The following is a 14,706-nucleotide window of genomic DNA, read 5'->3' as shown; positions in this document are numbered from 1 at the left end:
TATAGTACTGATCAGTATCTACTGAGCTTCAGAAAATACACAAATCTAATCAGGCTGCATGTCAGCAGTTAAAAAATGCTACAGGCCACTGCTACAATGTTGCATCAATACTGATATAATAAAGCTATAAAGTCATATCAATACTAATATAGATTCTTTTTTCCTGAAACCACATGGATTGCACTACACTAAAAACTCAAATAAATCATATTTCATATCGTCTGAGTTAACTCCAATGCCACAATCCTACCAGTCACATATGCTGGTCTCCAAATTTATTGAAATCAAAGTGGAAAAACAGTTTTTACCACATCATAAAACTGTTGTTCATTCCTGTCTGACAATCTTTTTTTCAAGAGAAGGTCACATATCAAATATGTAAGAAATTTCAAAACATTCTCAGGGTTCCTTACAGTGGTCTACATAACATGGCCTAGTGTCTGTCATAGGTCATACCTAAGTTAAAAGAATTCTATTAATTTCCTGATTTGATTGCATGAACAAACAACTCATAGAGTGAAAGGAAAGGGAAACCTTAAATGCAAGACTTAGATCACCACTTCTGAAATGTGACACTTTCAAATTTAAACAAACATATGTTCATCAAACAACAAAACAAAATCAAGCCACAGTACATAAAAGCAAAGAACAAGTTAACTTTCCCTCTGATTTCTGACATGCATAAAACATCAGTGAAAAACCTCTGAAATTCAAAGAAACAATGTAAAATCCTTATGAAGCAATGAATGGCTGTTCTATTCATAGAATAACTAATGAGTCTGAACAACAACATAGTAACCAAGCTCTTGATGACTGCCTTTCATTTTTCCTATTTCATGAACAGAAATTTACATTGGATTACATGGTGATTTAATTTGTACCTACGAAACCACTCCAATCTTGCATTATCATAGTATTTTCCCAGTGCAGTCTCAAACTCCTAAGATCTACTCTAGTTAAGGAAGGCAGCTTGTATATTGATATATTGTATTTCAAATATCCAGTAAAGAATGACAAAAAGAATCCCACCATACTGAAAAGTAAATTTAGTAACCAGTATTACATGAAATGTGTGGCATACACCTAATCGATAAGGGAGTGTCTTATTTTAGCCCAAGAAATCTCTATCATGTATGTATTTTAGGACATGTGAGTGAGCATAGAAACATGCATCTAGGTATAAAATATATTCCAAAATGTGAAGTTCTTAGAGCTGTTCACACAATATACTTACTTGGGCACAATACATACATCACTAAAATAATATGGTTACTTGAGCTCTGACACAGGAGTGAACTGAATGGCTTTATATGGGATTAGTAAATGCAAATCACCCAAAATGCAGTACTTTCCATATACTTTTAGACACAAAAGAAGTCAATATAAATTATGTACCTCTGTGATTCATACAGCTTGGGTTTATGCTAACCAAATCAAATATTAGAGCCTCCAAAACTCACAGGGTCAACTTGCAAATTAATGAGCAGTACAATTAAATCACATACGAGAAAAAAAAATTAAAAAAAAGTGAAAGTAAAGTTGCTATAAATGTTTTAATGGGTTCAGTATAAATTCTTTTGCAAGTCAGTAATGCTAAAACAAAATTTCTAAGCCATTAAATAACATAATGAAAACATTAGTATATATCTCCACTTTTCTAAATAATCAGCATGTAAGCAAACAAAATATAGTTAACAAAGATGAGGAGAAGGCTGAGGTACTTAACACCTACTTTGCCTCAGTTTTTAGCAGTAAGACAGGTGGCCCTCAGGACAACTGGCCTCTAGAGCAGATAGACAGAGACAGAGACCTGAATAGCCCTCCTGTATTCCAGGAGGATGTAGTTAGCGACTTACTGAGCCAGCTGGATCCCAACAAGTCTATGGGACCAGACGGGATCCATCCCAGGGTGATGAGAGAGCTGGCAGAAGAGCTTGCCAAACCGCTCTCCATCATCTTCCAACAGTCCTGGCTCTCTGGGAAGGTCCCAAATGATTGGAGGTTGGCGAATGTCACCCCAATCCACAAAAAAGGCTGCAAGCAGGACCCTGGCAACTATAGGCCTGTCAGCCTGACCTCGGTGCCTGGCAGGGTTATGGAGCAGATCATCCTGAGTGCAATCACACAGCACCTTCAGGATGGACAAGGGATTAGACCCAGCCAGCATGGGTTTAGGAGGGGCAGGTCCTGTCTGACCAACCTGATCTCTTTTTACGATCAGGTGACCCACCTGGTGGATGAGGGGAAGGCTGTGGATGTGGTCTATCTAGACTTCAGCAAGGCCTTTGACACTGTCTCCCATAATATACTCCTGGAAAAGCTGGTAGCCCATGGCTTGGACAAGTATACCCTCTCCTGGATAAGGAACTGGCTGGAGGGTCGGGCCCAGAGAGTGCTGGTGAATGGAGCTGCATCCAGCTGGCGGCCGGTCACCAGTGGTGTTCCCCAGGGATCAGTGTTGGGCCCAGTCCTGTTTAACATCTTTATAGATGATTTAGATGAGGGGATTGAGTGTATCATCAGCAAATTTGCTGATGACACTAAATTGGGAGGGAGTGTCGACCTGCTGGAAGGCAGGAGGGCTCTGCAGAGGGATCTGGATAGACTTGAGAGATGGGCTGATTCCAATGGGATGAAGTTCAATAAAGCCAAGTGCCGGGTCCTGCACTTTGGCCACAACAACCCCATGCAGTGCTACAGGCTGGGCAAAGAGTGGCTGAAGAGCAGCCAGGCAGAAAGGGACCTGGGGGTACTAATTGACAGGAAGCTCAACATGAGCCAACATTGTGCCCAGGTGGCCAAGAAGGCCAATGGGATCTTGTCCTGTATCAAAAATAGCGTGGCCAGCAGGAGCAGGGAAGTGATCCTTCCCCTGTACTCTGCGTTGGTGAGGCCACACCTTGAGTATTGTGTTCAGTTCTGGGCCCCTCAGTTCAGAAAGGATATTGAGGTGCTGGAGCGGGTCCAGAGAAGAGCAACAAGGTTGGTGAAGGGACTGGAGCACAAGTCCTATGGGGAGAGGCTGAGGGAGCTGGGGTTGTTTAGCCTGGAGAAGAGGAGGCTCAGAGGTGACCTCATCACCGTCTATAACTACCTGAAGGGAAGTTCTAGCCAGGTGGGGGTTGGTCTCTTCTCTCAGGCACTCAGCAATAGGACAAGGGGGCACGGGCTTAAGCTCCGCCAGGGGAAATTTAAGTTGGATATCAGGAGAAAATTCTTTACAGAAAGAGTAATCAGGCATTGGAATGGGCTGCCCAGAGAGGTGGTGGATTCACCATCCCTGGAGATTTTTAAACGCAGATTGGACGTGGCACTGAGTGCCATGATCTAGTAAATGGACTGGATTTGGACCAAGGGTTGGACTCGATGATCTCGGAGGTCTTTTCCAACCCAATCGATTCTATGATTCTATGATTCTATGATTCTATAAGATTGCTCTTACTACAAGAATGGAAGGGACTTTAGAAATATGGTTCATTTCTATTATGGTTGTAAGAACTAAAATAAAATATCATGCACCCATTGATAGGGTGTCAGACATTTGCAGATAAATGGTGACACATATCTGAAATCCAATGATAAAAAAGATAGCTAAATGATTACCCGCTCCCAAGCACTGAAGTGAGCAAGACCAGAAGAGAAATGTTCTGCTGCCACTTTAGCTTTGCCAGCTAAATATTCCCAGGTGTAGAGGCTTCTTCTGACACACCAGAGAAGGACTATGCAAATTGAAAGTACTAACAACATAACTAGTCCTCAGAGCACAGATGGTCTCATTACACTAATGAAAAACAAAGGTTGTGCTTAAGAGATAATGTAGAATATGAACATAGAACAATAATTTCAAACAAAAACACTGTACTTAGAAATTCCCTTCATAAAGAAGGGCTAAAGAACTTTAAATAATTTTGTAGTTCTGATATTTGTTTGCAGAGAGATTAATCCCCAAAAGATTTTTGTGAAATAGCAAAAAAAAAAAAGTCCGGTTTCTGCTGGTTTGTTACATGTTGTGTGGGCAAGGATGTGGGAACAATCTTAATGCATCAATTTTGCTGTAGAGCTGAGAGTCATAGTTTAGTGTTCTAGCTTGCACTGGTCATCCACTCATCATGCAGAGTATGCCCTTCTTTCTCCAGAGACCTGATATTCACTGTTTGGGCTGCATAAAAGGTATGAATTAAGACATTAGGACAGAGTGATCTTTGGTATAGTCTCATTTGCATCGCACTCAGTGAAACGCCAGGAAATCATCATCGCCATCACTATGATAATGTAGTACAAGGGAATCAGGAGGAGGTGCTGCTCCTGGTTTTAGTTTCAGACAAGGGATTTCACACAAAAGGAGGAGAACTGGGCTGAAATATATTCAATAGCTGTTAGCCCATTTTGAGAGCTAAGGAATGAATTAAAATACTTTGTTCATCAAATCCTTAAGGGCCTACTAATAAAATCCTGCCGGTAACATTACAGAGGTAATTTTGTGCAGTTTTAATTATATATTCACTGCTATGACTAGGGCAAATAATAAGATTTTTTCCCTTCTTAAAGATATACCTGGGCCCTATCACATTAGAGGAGAAGGTGTTGCATCTCTCATTTGTTCTGAGGAACATTAATGCCTGCATTTTAAAATACTCTTAAGATACTTTCTGGGAATTAAAACTGATGGAAAAGGAATGAGTCTGGCAAGATGACACATTGTAACATCAATGGAGATCAAATTCAGTCCAACGTGGAGCAGAATTCCTGTGCATCTATGTATGAAGTAGCAGGTTTATCTAAGCTACAAAAAACATACACACCCTTCCAGCCTTTAAAAATCCATGCTTTCAGACACCATGAACTCCTGCAGCTCTTAATTTATTAGTTTCATAATTAAGTAAAACAACAACAAGAAAAAAAATAAATTGGACCAATCCGTCTTTCCTAGTTTGTGAAAATGATTCCACTGTTGAGGCCCATCAACTAATGAAAATGTGGGAGAAGACCAGTATATTGTTGCTGTTTTGCTACTGCAGAATTTGTGGCTAAACCACTTCCTTTGCAAAGTGAATGGGCATCACTAGGTGATGCAGGGACATCGAAGGGCTTCCTAGAATGATGCCTCATTTTGGGTTCTCTGCTATATCTAGTTTTTTTGGAAAATCTTGATAGAAAATTGCCTCCATTCTCCAGGGCATGGACATGTATTTAGCTGTCTGGAAAAAACTACAACAAACTTCAAGGGATTAAAAAATTTTAACTTATTTTAATATTTTATCAAGTATCAGTAACATTAGAAAGATATAAAGAATGGAGATCTCAGGTTTGACCTATGTGGATATTAAGGCACAGTTATGTCTGATCTCCAGGTCACATGGACATGGGGAAATGATGGAGCAGTGGTGGTAATTCTCACATTCACATACGCCAAGTACAGATTCTCTAGCTGAGACAATTTCTTTGCAGCTATCTTTTTCTTTTTTAAAATTTTTTTATTTTTTTTTTCAGACAGTAGAGCTAAGCAAATGAGATCTATAACATCCTGTACCTGGGGTGCAGGATTTTTACAGCAAACTAATATAAACTATAAAAAAATAATATGAAGAATTATACAGGAATTTTTTTCTGGAGTACATAGGGATCCTGGAAGTGAATGAGAAATTTTATTGTCCTATTCACTGCATAAACACAAAGGAAAACAGCTCTACCCCAAACAGCTCACTGAAAAGGGCAAGCAGATAACATCAAGCAGATGCAGCAGATAATACAGATAACAGAAACCTTCTTCAAAACACATTTTGAATGTTTTAAGATGTTAGAAGTCAGCGACCTTACTGGTTGCAATCACACACAAGAGTGTCAAATGATAAAACTAGTAGAAATTCTGCCTTTTTTGTTTAAGACATGTCCAGTTTCTCCTCCACTGTTGATCTCATTCCCCCCTCAGATTGGCCTTGCACTTCTTATAAGGTGATTATTTTCATCATCATTCTTCTGATGGATTTTCTCTGTTAGTGGAAAATGGCTGACAAGCTCCATAAGTTGTAAGATACAAAACTTGGTTTATGTTACATGTTTGCACTTGAAAGTGTATACAAACCACACATGCCTCTAGTCTAGATTGCGTGGCAGATGCCAAAAACACAACTACTTCATCTGAAACAGTAAAAAGAGCATTATAAAGATCTCTGCACAATTCTACAGGGAGTGGAAGGAGTGCACTGCAGGAGAGAGCGGCTGTCCCAGTGCTTCCAAGTCTGCTGAGAGTTGTCTTTTTCTCTACCACCTGGGCCTTGAAGGATAGATCTTGTAGGAGCAGCCCTGCTTTGGCTTAACCAGAAGGACATGACATTCAGGGCTTAGTGTTATATGACAGGAACTTCCACGCTGTCAAATATCATTTGTAATAATCACTGTCCAGCCTAGTTTTCCATAGGCGTGTCTTAAGGCACAGATCTTTCCATTAGTGTTCTTTTTTTTCTGTGAGTCATAACTTCCTTTGCCAAATGAAGTTATTTTTTTACATTTAAATATCGTTTGAGATGGTTTGAGTGAAGGTCAGATAGCCTGCGCTCAGAAGAAATTCCATTTATTTCATAGTAATGTAAACCAAGTCTGGCACCTTAGTCTATCATGTGTCACTGACTACCATCAGAACCAAGTCACCAGAAAGAATGGATGATTATTGATTACTTTTCTTTCTGCTTAGCACAAATACAAACTTGAAATCTTTCAGTATCTTCTTTCTTCTAAAAGCCTCTACAGTACTTTCTCCAAGAATTTCATTGTGTAATCACTTCCATGATATTGCAGTTATCTTGGTGAACAACAGCTTAGAAATTAGACTACGATATGGGAGAGAATAATTTATTTAATTGCACTATGCATCATTCTAACTATCAAGCTGCTTTTGTCTTACTATTTTTTTTCCTCTCTTTACTTGTTAGCTTCCTTTCCAACTTTTTTAGCAACCACAGTTTAAATGTTCTAAAGAAATGTTACAGCTGTATCAGTGAAACAACAGGATTTTTGAGAACAAGGAATATATTTATAGCATTTAATACTTTGCCTTCCATGTTGCAAGTCTGCTAAGTTAGAATACCAGTGTTGTTAATTTTTAATCTAGAAAATACTCTAAAATGTAAAACTAAAATTGATGTAATTGAGGTGGGGAGACATAAAAAATTCAAATGTGTTAGTAACTGAGCCTGTTTAATACCGTTATCGATAATCTAGACATAGGGATTGAGTCAGTCAGTTTGCAGATGACACCAAGCTGGGCAGGAGTGTTTATCTCCTGGAGGGTAGGAAGGTTCTGCAGAGGGATCTAGGTAGCTGGATCAATGGGCTGAAGACAGTAGTATGAGACTCAACAAGGCCAAGTGCTGGGTCCTGCCCTTGGGACACAACAACCCCAGCAGCATTACAGGCTGGGGACAAAGTGACTGGAAAGATGCCTGGTGGAAAAGGACCTAGGAGTGCTGGTTGACAGCGCCTGAACATGAGACAGGAGTGTGCCCAGGTGGCCAAGAAGGCCAGTGGTATCCTGGCTTGGATTGGCAATAGTGTGGCTGGCCAGCAGGACCAAGGAAGTGGTTGTACTGTTGTCCTGGGCACTGATGAGGCTGCACCTCAAGTACTGTGTCCAGTTCTGGGCCCTTCACTACGAGAAAGACATTGAGGTGCTGGAGTGAGTCCAGAGAAGGGCAATAGACCTGGGGAAGGATGTAGAGAATAAGTCAGGTGAGGAGCAGATGAGGGAGCTGAGGATGTTCAGCCTGGAGAAAAGGAGTCTTAGGGGAGACTTTATCACTCTCTACATCTCCCTGAAAGGAGGTTGTAGCCAGGTGGGGGTCTGCCTCTTCTCCCAGGCAACCAGCGACAGGACAAGAGGCCTCAAGCTGCACCAGGGGAGGTTCAGGCTGGACAGCAGAAAGAATTTTTTCACTGAAAGGGTGGTTAAGCATTGGAATGGACTGTCCAGGGAGGTGACGCTGTCAACATAGCTGAAAGTGTTCAAGAAACAGCTGGGTGTGGCACTTAGTGCTCTGGTCTAGTTGACAAGGTGGCAATTGGTCAAAGGCTGGACTCAGTCTTGGGAGGTCTTTTCCAGCCTAAATGGTTCTATGATTCTGTGCTCTCTGCAGCTACTTCTATGGCAGCTAGTGACAGAACACCATCCTATATATAACTCTGCTCTTGCCTTCAGTTAGTTCAACACTAATTGCCTGGCCATCCATCAAGTCAGGGTGTCCTATTGTCATGGTTTGAGAGCCCCAAAATCCAATTCCCTAGTCCATGCCTCCTCCCACATCTCAACCCAGTGTGAGATGGGTTTTCCAGATACCACACGAGACTCAGAATGCGGGAAAAGGAATATATTACAATGACTTTACAAAATAAATACTACAATACATTATATACAATCTTAACTATGTCTACCATGACATAAAAGTATTTACAATGGACCAAATCTCTTCTCCCCTCCAAATAAAAGTCCAGGAGGGAAGAAGGAAAAGATCTTTTCCACTCTCAGAGTAGCAGTGTCTCTAGGGCAGCAGGTCTATCCTCTTCTCATGCAGCAGCTGTAGCTGGATCTCTGCCAGTACACAGGAGGGGGTATCCAAGCCCTCTCAGCCACTCGTCACCAAGTGAGGGTCTTCTCTTCCATGGGCTGCATTCACCCAGACACGGTCGCCTCACCACGGTCATATCACGAAGCTCAGGGCTCTTCGTGACGGTCTGTATCTTCAGGGGACTCAAATTCCCTGACATTCCAAGACTCTTTCAAGTAAGAGTCCATCATCCTCCTTTCTCTCGGAGGTCTCAGAGGGGTTTGGGGAGTTTTGGTTTCAGTCCTTACCCCCAAAACTCTGTCTCTGTCTGTAGAGCTTAGTCCTCTCTCTCTGCTGCTGGCTGTCTTTCTCTTTCTCTCTCTCCTTCCAGGAGTCCTCTCTGTGTTGCTGCATGCCTGCCGTTGCTGCTTGGTCTTATCTCTTCCGGCTCTCTGCCACCGTTTCTTCGGTCAGTGCAGTTCTGCCGCTGCCCCTGCTGCTTCTTACAGTAGAGAAGCTCTTTCACTCTCAGCCACAGGCACTTAGCCCAGCCTTATGCTGTTCCAAGCCTCTGTAGCCCCCAGCCGGCGCTGGGGGGGCCAGAGCCCCCCAGGGGGGCTCCTGCCCTTTCTCCTCATGGCTCTACAACATGGCTACTTCTTCAACAACAACTACCTTCTCTTCTGGTCTGCTTGTGATATGTTTATATTTTGCAAAAGCGCTCATTGGGTAAAACCTCAAGGGTCACCACCCCCTGGGGTTTTACCATTTTATAACTTCAGGGGGAAAACTGTTTCCCTCCACCACACCTATACAGCATGTTTCAAGCAGATTTCTCTAGTAGAAAGAAAGGAGAGCCTTAAGTCTTGCTTGTACTGCATTATAACTCATAGTAAGTGGAAATATGTTTTCATTTCTCAATATCACATGAGAAACTGTAAAGGTGATAACCTATAGGGCAGCACTCTTTGTTTTCTTCTATCTAGATTTTGTATTGCTGCCTGATTACAGTCTTTGCAATGTCCAGAGGCAAAAAGCATACTTACAAATGTTTCTAAAATCACCAAACACAGACACATCACTCATACTAAAAGCAAGAGCAAGTATGATATGTCAGACAAGTTGATTTGATCTTTTGGGAATGGTTTAGTATCTAAAATTTTGTATGCCATATATGAAGAAATAGTGTCAGCAGGATATCGAAAACCACGGAAAGCTCTGTAGGAAACATTAGGAAAGAACAGGGCAACTAAATGAATACCCATGGAAAACAGATACTATAAAATTGGACCCCTGCTGTATCAACCTTTGTGGATGATATTGCCAATTTGGAGAACAGTAGCTTTCAGGGGTTTGGGTAACCAGAAGTTATATGGAATATTGCTTAAGTCTCTATTTTTGCATTGGAAACTACAACATTTTCAAGTATAGTAGAAATAACTCTATCTTCCTAGTATCCAACAAAATTGTTGTCTCAAACTGCATTATCTATTTGGATTCACAGTAAAATTGTTGAAAGATGAAACAGCGCCGAATCCATCTGTCAGCTGAGTCTGGGGATTAATTGACACAATTTTCTTAACTTATTTTTACACTTATGTCTCATGATAAAACAGTGCATCTGTTGCACTTATTTCCTTACAGAATAAAAATAAAAGGAGATAAAAGCCACATAAATATAAATATAAATAATATAAATATAAATTTAAAGCTAGTTATATGGGCAAATATAGCTCCTTAGTTTTAGTTCTTCAATTTCTTTATGTTCAACTTATAGTTCTAAATAACATTCCATAATTGTTGAAAACTTAACTTTCACAAGCTTTTCTGGACTAATAAGCTGAAACTTGAAAATTTAATATGGTGAAATTGTAAGAAATCCTTCAAAATTTTAGCTTGTTTATTTTCCCAATGAAAATAATTTGCTAAGGAATTTTTGAAAATGGTAACTGACAAAAGCTTGAAATTGGAAAAGCCTCTTTCTATCTGTTAGTTTCAAGTTCCTCTAAAAAAATGAAAACGAGAACTCTTTAAAGAACAATGTGAGAAGTTCACAATCTCCTGTCAAATACTGGCATCAAAGAAAATTACAATTATCTAGAAGGATTTTTTCCCCCTATCTTTTATTTAGTAAGCCTGTTGAGTAAATAATGTCATATTACCACTCTGTCTCCTAGGGACCTGTAATTCTAAGATAAGCAGCCACTTCATTTTGCAGGAGGTTTCTTCTTGGTTTCAGAACTCTGTTGCAGCACGCTGATTGATTTGCAGTCAAATGTAATTGTTCTAAAAAGCAACAAAACCCTGACTCTCAAAAGATACAGACAAAAGCAGTTTCCAAAACATGCATACTTGACATAAAACAGCCCTGAACTTCAGCATGAAGAGTAAAAGAAGTATCATTTCCACAAAATGTAAACAGCTAGGATACATTCAGCAGGGTCAGAAAACTTGGGTGCTACTCAAATTGGATTAACGAGGTACAAATAATGAGTAGCACTTAAAATAGCTATGTTGTCAAAACATTGCTCTTTTAATCCTTGATAAATTATGGCGTTTATGAAAGCAGATTTTTGCAGATAATTGAAGATTATTTAAACATATGTGAAAAGTAGATTAAGTGCGAATCTACTGCCACTAAATTAAACTCCGTGTCTGTCATGAGTCTTTGTACTTCACCATTTCATAAATCCAGAGCTGGTTGTGTATATAAAATCCAGAGCTGGTTGTATATATATTTTTACTATAATCTGGTTTTATTTTATGTCTAGACTTTTCACAGTAAAAAGGCCATACACAAACTAAGTTTTAAGGTCTTTTCAGTGCATCAGATCACAATGCATTAGGTTTTAAAACGAAACAAGTAACTTCCAGATTGGATGACCTGTTTTCACCCCTCTCCACCTTCTTAAGTGGGAAATACAGGAAGAGCTTTCCTTAAGGATGTTTACATAGGCCCTCTGTTAGCATGGTTGTATCTTATTTAAAGGTGAGTGGTATTTCTTCTTGATTTTACAAAAAAAACAATAGTATAAACATCCTACTGCTTCACTTCTATCCATCTCCAAGTCACAAGAACACACAAATTTCTAACAACTTGTTTAAAAATCCATATATTATTTCCTTATTATTTCTTCTTTTTTTATGATGGGTTAATGTCTTCTTGTAGTTTATTGATGAAGTTCCATGACTTGGGCCAACTGCAATGAGCTCCATCTTTAGGCATTTAAAAAAAAATTTAAATTTTTATGATGTTAAATGTTATTTATAATTAAAACTGTAATTTAATAGTAAGTGTTCTTTGGCTAGCTCTCCTCCTTCTGCCTACCCTCCTACAGGCATACACAGCCCTTTTTCTCAGAAAGAACACTATAGAACTTGTTGTGAAACTGTGTCTTGTACTTGGAGTAACAGCAGCTGACAGGCAGGTGCTTACAAACTTGAAAAGTTGTCCACCAAGCACATCCAGCAGAGCACCTCCATTCCTGTTTGACCAGTGTCAGCCAGAGCCATGGGCATGAGTAAATCAAAAGAAGTGGATGTGGAGTCTGTAATTAGTAGTGCCCATGAAAACCATCAGTAATAATCCTGGCACAGCAAAAGCAATAAAGGGCTGAAGAATGAAAGGATTGTGTACAGGACAATTTTAAATTCAAGCATACTACTTCATATAACCTTTGAGTTTTTTTGTAAACCAACACACATAGGGCAAGCTCTACTGCTTGCATTTCCTTACCACTCCCCAGCTTTGCCTTTGCCAAAAGTTGTGTTAATGATTCTTTAGTCTTTGCTGCCTGTAGTTTCCTGATAATGGGAACAAAACAGACAAATCAACTTCATAAATCTAATAGAATAAAATAAAATAAAATACCCCAAACATTATTCTTCCAGAAGCTCTGAAATTAAGAGGTTCATCTTAAGCAGTAAAATATTCTCTTCTTGGCATCTCTCCCTATCAACTTTGTGGGCTGCCAACTTCAGTGCTTGGTTTATTGCCTTCATTGCCAGATCAGCATTGTATGAATCTGCTATATGCCAGTGAATAAAGACAGAGTTTATGTGAAGATAAACAGACCCGTGTCTGATTCTGAACAGAGATGATAAAGTTGTGGGCAATATGAAGGGGACAATTGGTAGACCCCACCATTTTGTAAATCAGATTACAGGATAAAGGGTTTGTGTAGTTACTGCTGTATCTTTGACAGTACAGAATGCAGTCCCTGTTCAACGACCTGGCCAAAAGATCTTCTCATTGTGGGTTGCAAACCAGACACAGTAACACACAGATAAGGAAGTCAAAATAGTCCATTTCTTTTCTGTTGGGAGTTGGTTTTGTTTTCAAAGTAGGTTTAGGCAATTGAGACACATTCTTGCCTTCAGACATACAAAGTGGTCTGTACATTGAATACCTTCTTTTTTCACTTTGCAAGACTATTTGGAATCCCTAGGTGGGGAAAACATCTAGATCAGTGTAGCAACCACTACTGTCTCAGCTGGTATAATGTTCTCTAGGAATAAAAGGTGGATTGATTCACTAACTGGGAAAACTGCAGTTTCAATTTCCATCATTTTTCTGCATTTTGCATCTGCAGCCCTCACCTTTGGGATACTGAGAGAGTAAGGGAAAGACCACAGCTGTGATCCATATTCTCCACAGAACAGTCTAAATAATTTATCATTAAGAGTTACACCCCATAAACTCTTCAGATCTACAAAAGTCTGCACGTAACTTTGTTTATCAGAGAATTCCCCTTACATTTACATTCATAAATCCAGTCTGCTTTCACCAAAATTGGTGGAATACATAAAAAAAACCACAGAGGTATTCACCTCAGGGAAAGTAAGTCAAATATCAAACGTACTTCATTGTGCTTACACTGCATCTTGATGGTCACTTTATATTTAAATATTTAAACTAATTGTTTGAGAAAGTCTTGCAAATTTTGATGAACAGTTTTGAATAGTCTCTACATCCTGCCTTGCATGCAAATCATCACCTCCAGATTTTTCCAGTTTTCCGAAACCTGAGCAGTACCTAGTTTGATTATCCATTAGTGCCTCCCAGCATTTGGAACACTTTCTTAGATTTAATTGAATCCCTTGTGCTTAAAAACCATTCCTGAGTTCCTCTCAGCAGAACCATCCCAGAACAGCTGCTTCCTCCAAAGTATAGGGGAAATGCAAACCTCCAGCAGTAGCAGAGCAGCTGATTCGTGTGGCAAGAGAGGCAGAGCAGTAGGAACTGTTGGACTGGGCAATGTGGGACCTGTGGGAAATTTCTGGGAGATGCTCGAGTTTTCTCTCTCTTAAGCTCTTTTTTTCCCCCTTGGGCTCCTACTTTTTCTCACCATACTAGTATAGTCCACTTCTTACCTTTCTTCTCCGGGTACAAATGGGGATTTCATCATTTTCCAAATGCTTACCTATTTCTACCACACAAGAAGTGATGCAATTTCAGTGAGATTTCCATTGTGTTTCTTTTAAGTTATAAAATCTTCTTCACCCTAGCATAACTGCATCTGCATTGCACTGATCTAACCTACTGCTGTAGCAAGACTGTCCTTCCTTTTTGAGACAAGCAGGAAGGCCACAAAAACTGCAATTATAAAATATAATTACTGTAACGTGTGAAATTTTGAATATTGTGTCCACAGAAATGTTGTTAGAATGTATTTATATATTATTTTTGGGGCCCCCTGGTGATCTAGTGTTTAGGATGCGGCGCTCTCACCACTGCGGCCCGGGTTCGATTCCTGGTCAGGGAACTCCTCCGGGCAGATGGAGTTCGTCAGCCCTGTAAGGCCATCCATCTAAGAGAAGGTCACTCTAAACAAACCTACGTCCTGAGGACCTCGCTGCCACCGTCCGAGCTCGCTCGGCCCCAGCAGATGAACCTCAGGATTAAAGGGTGGGCTCAGTTCAGCGCACACTGTGTCTCACCTAAAAAATCCACTGCGCAGGCTCGAAGGGTAATGACCTTTCCCAAATCTTCATTTGTGAAGACTGGACATGATGATGATGATGATGATATATTATTTTATGGTTGAGGTGAATTTATTTGTTAAGTAGCTAGATAAGCTTCTTACAGTGAATGAAATATGGGATGTAGAGGATCTACATCTGGAGGATGTATGGGTAGGGTTGCAATACATTCAAAGAACATAGGAAA

The sequence above is a fragment of the Pseudopipra pipra genome, chromosome Z (assembly GCF_036250125.1).
Source record: "Pseudopipra pipra isolate bDixPip1 chromosome Z, bDixPip1.hap1, whole genome shotgun sequence".
NCBI classification, from domain to species: Eukaryota; Metazoa; Chordata; class Aves; order Passeriformes; family Pipridae; genus Pseudopipra; species Pseudopipra pipra.
This window is presented reverse-complemented; position numbering follows the sequence as displayed.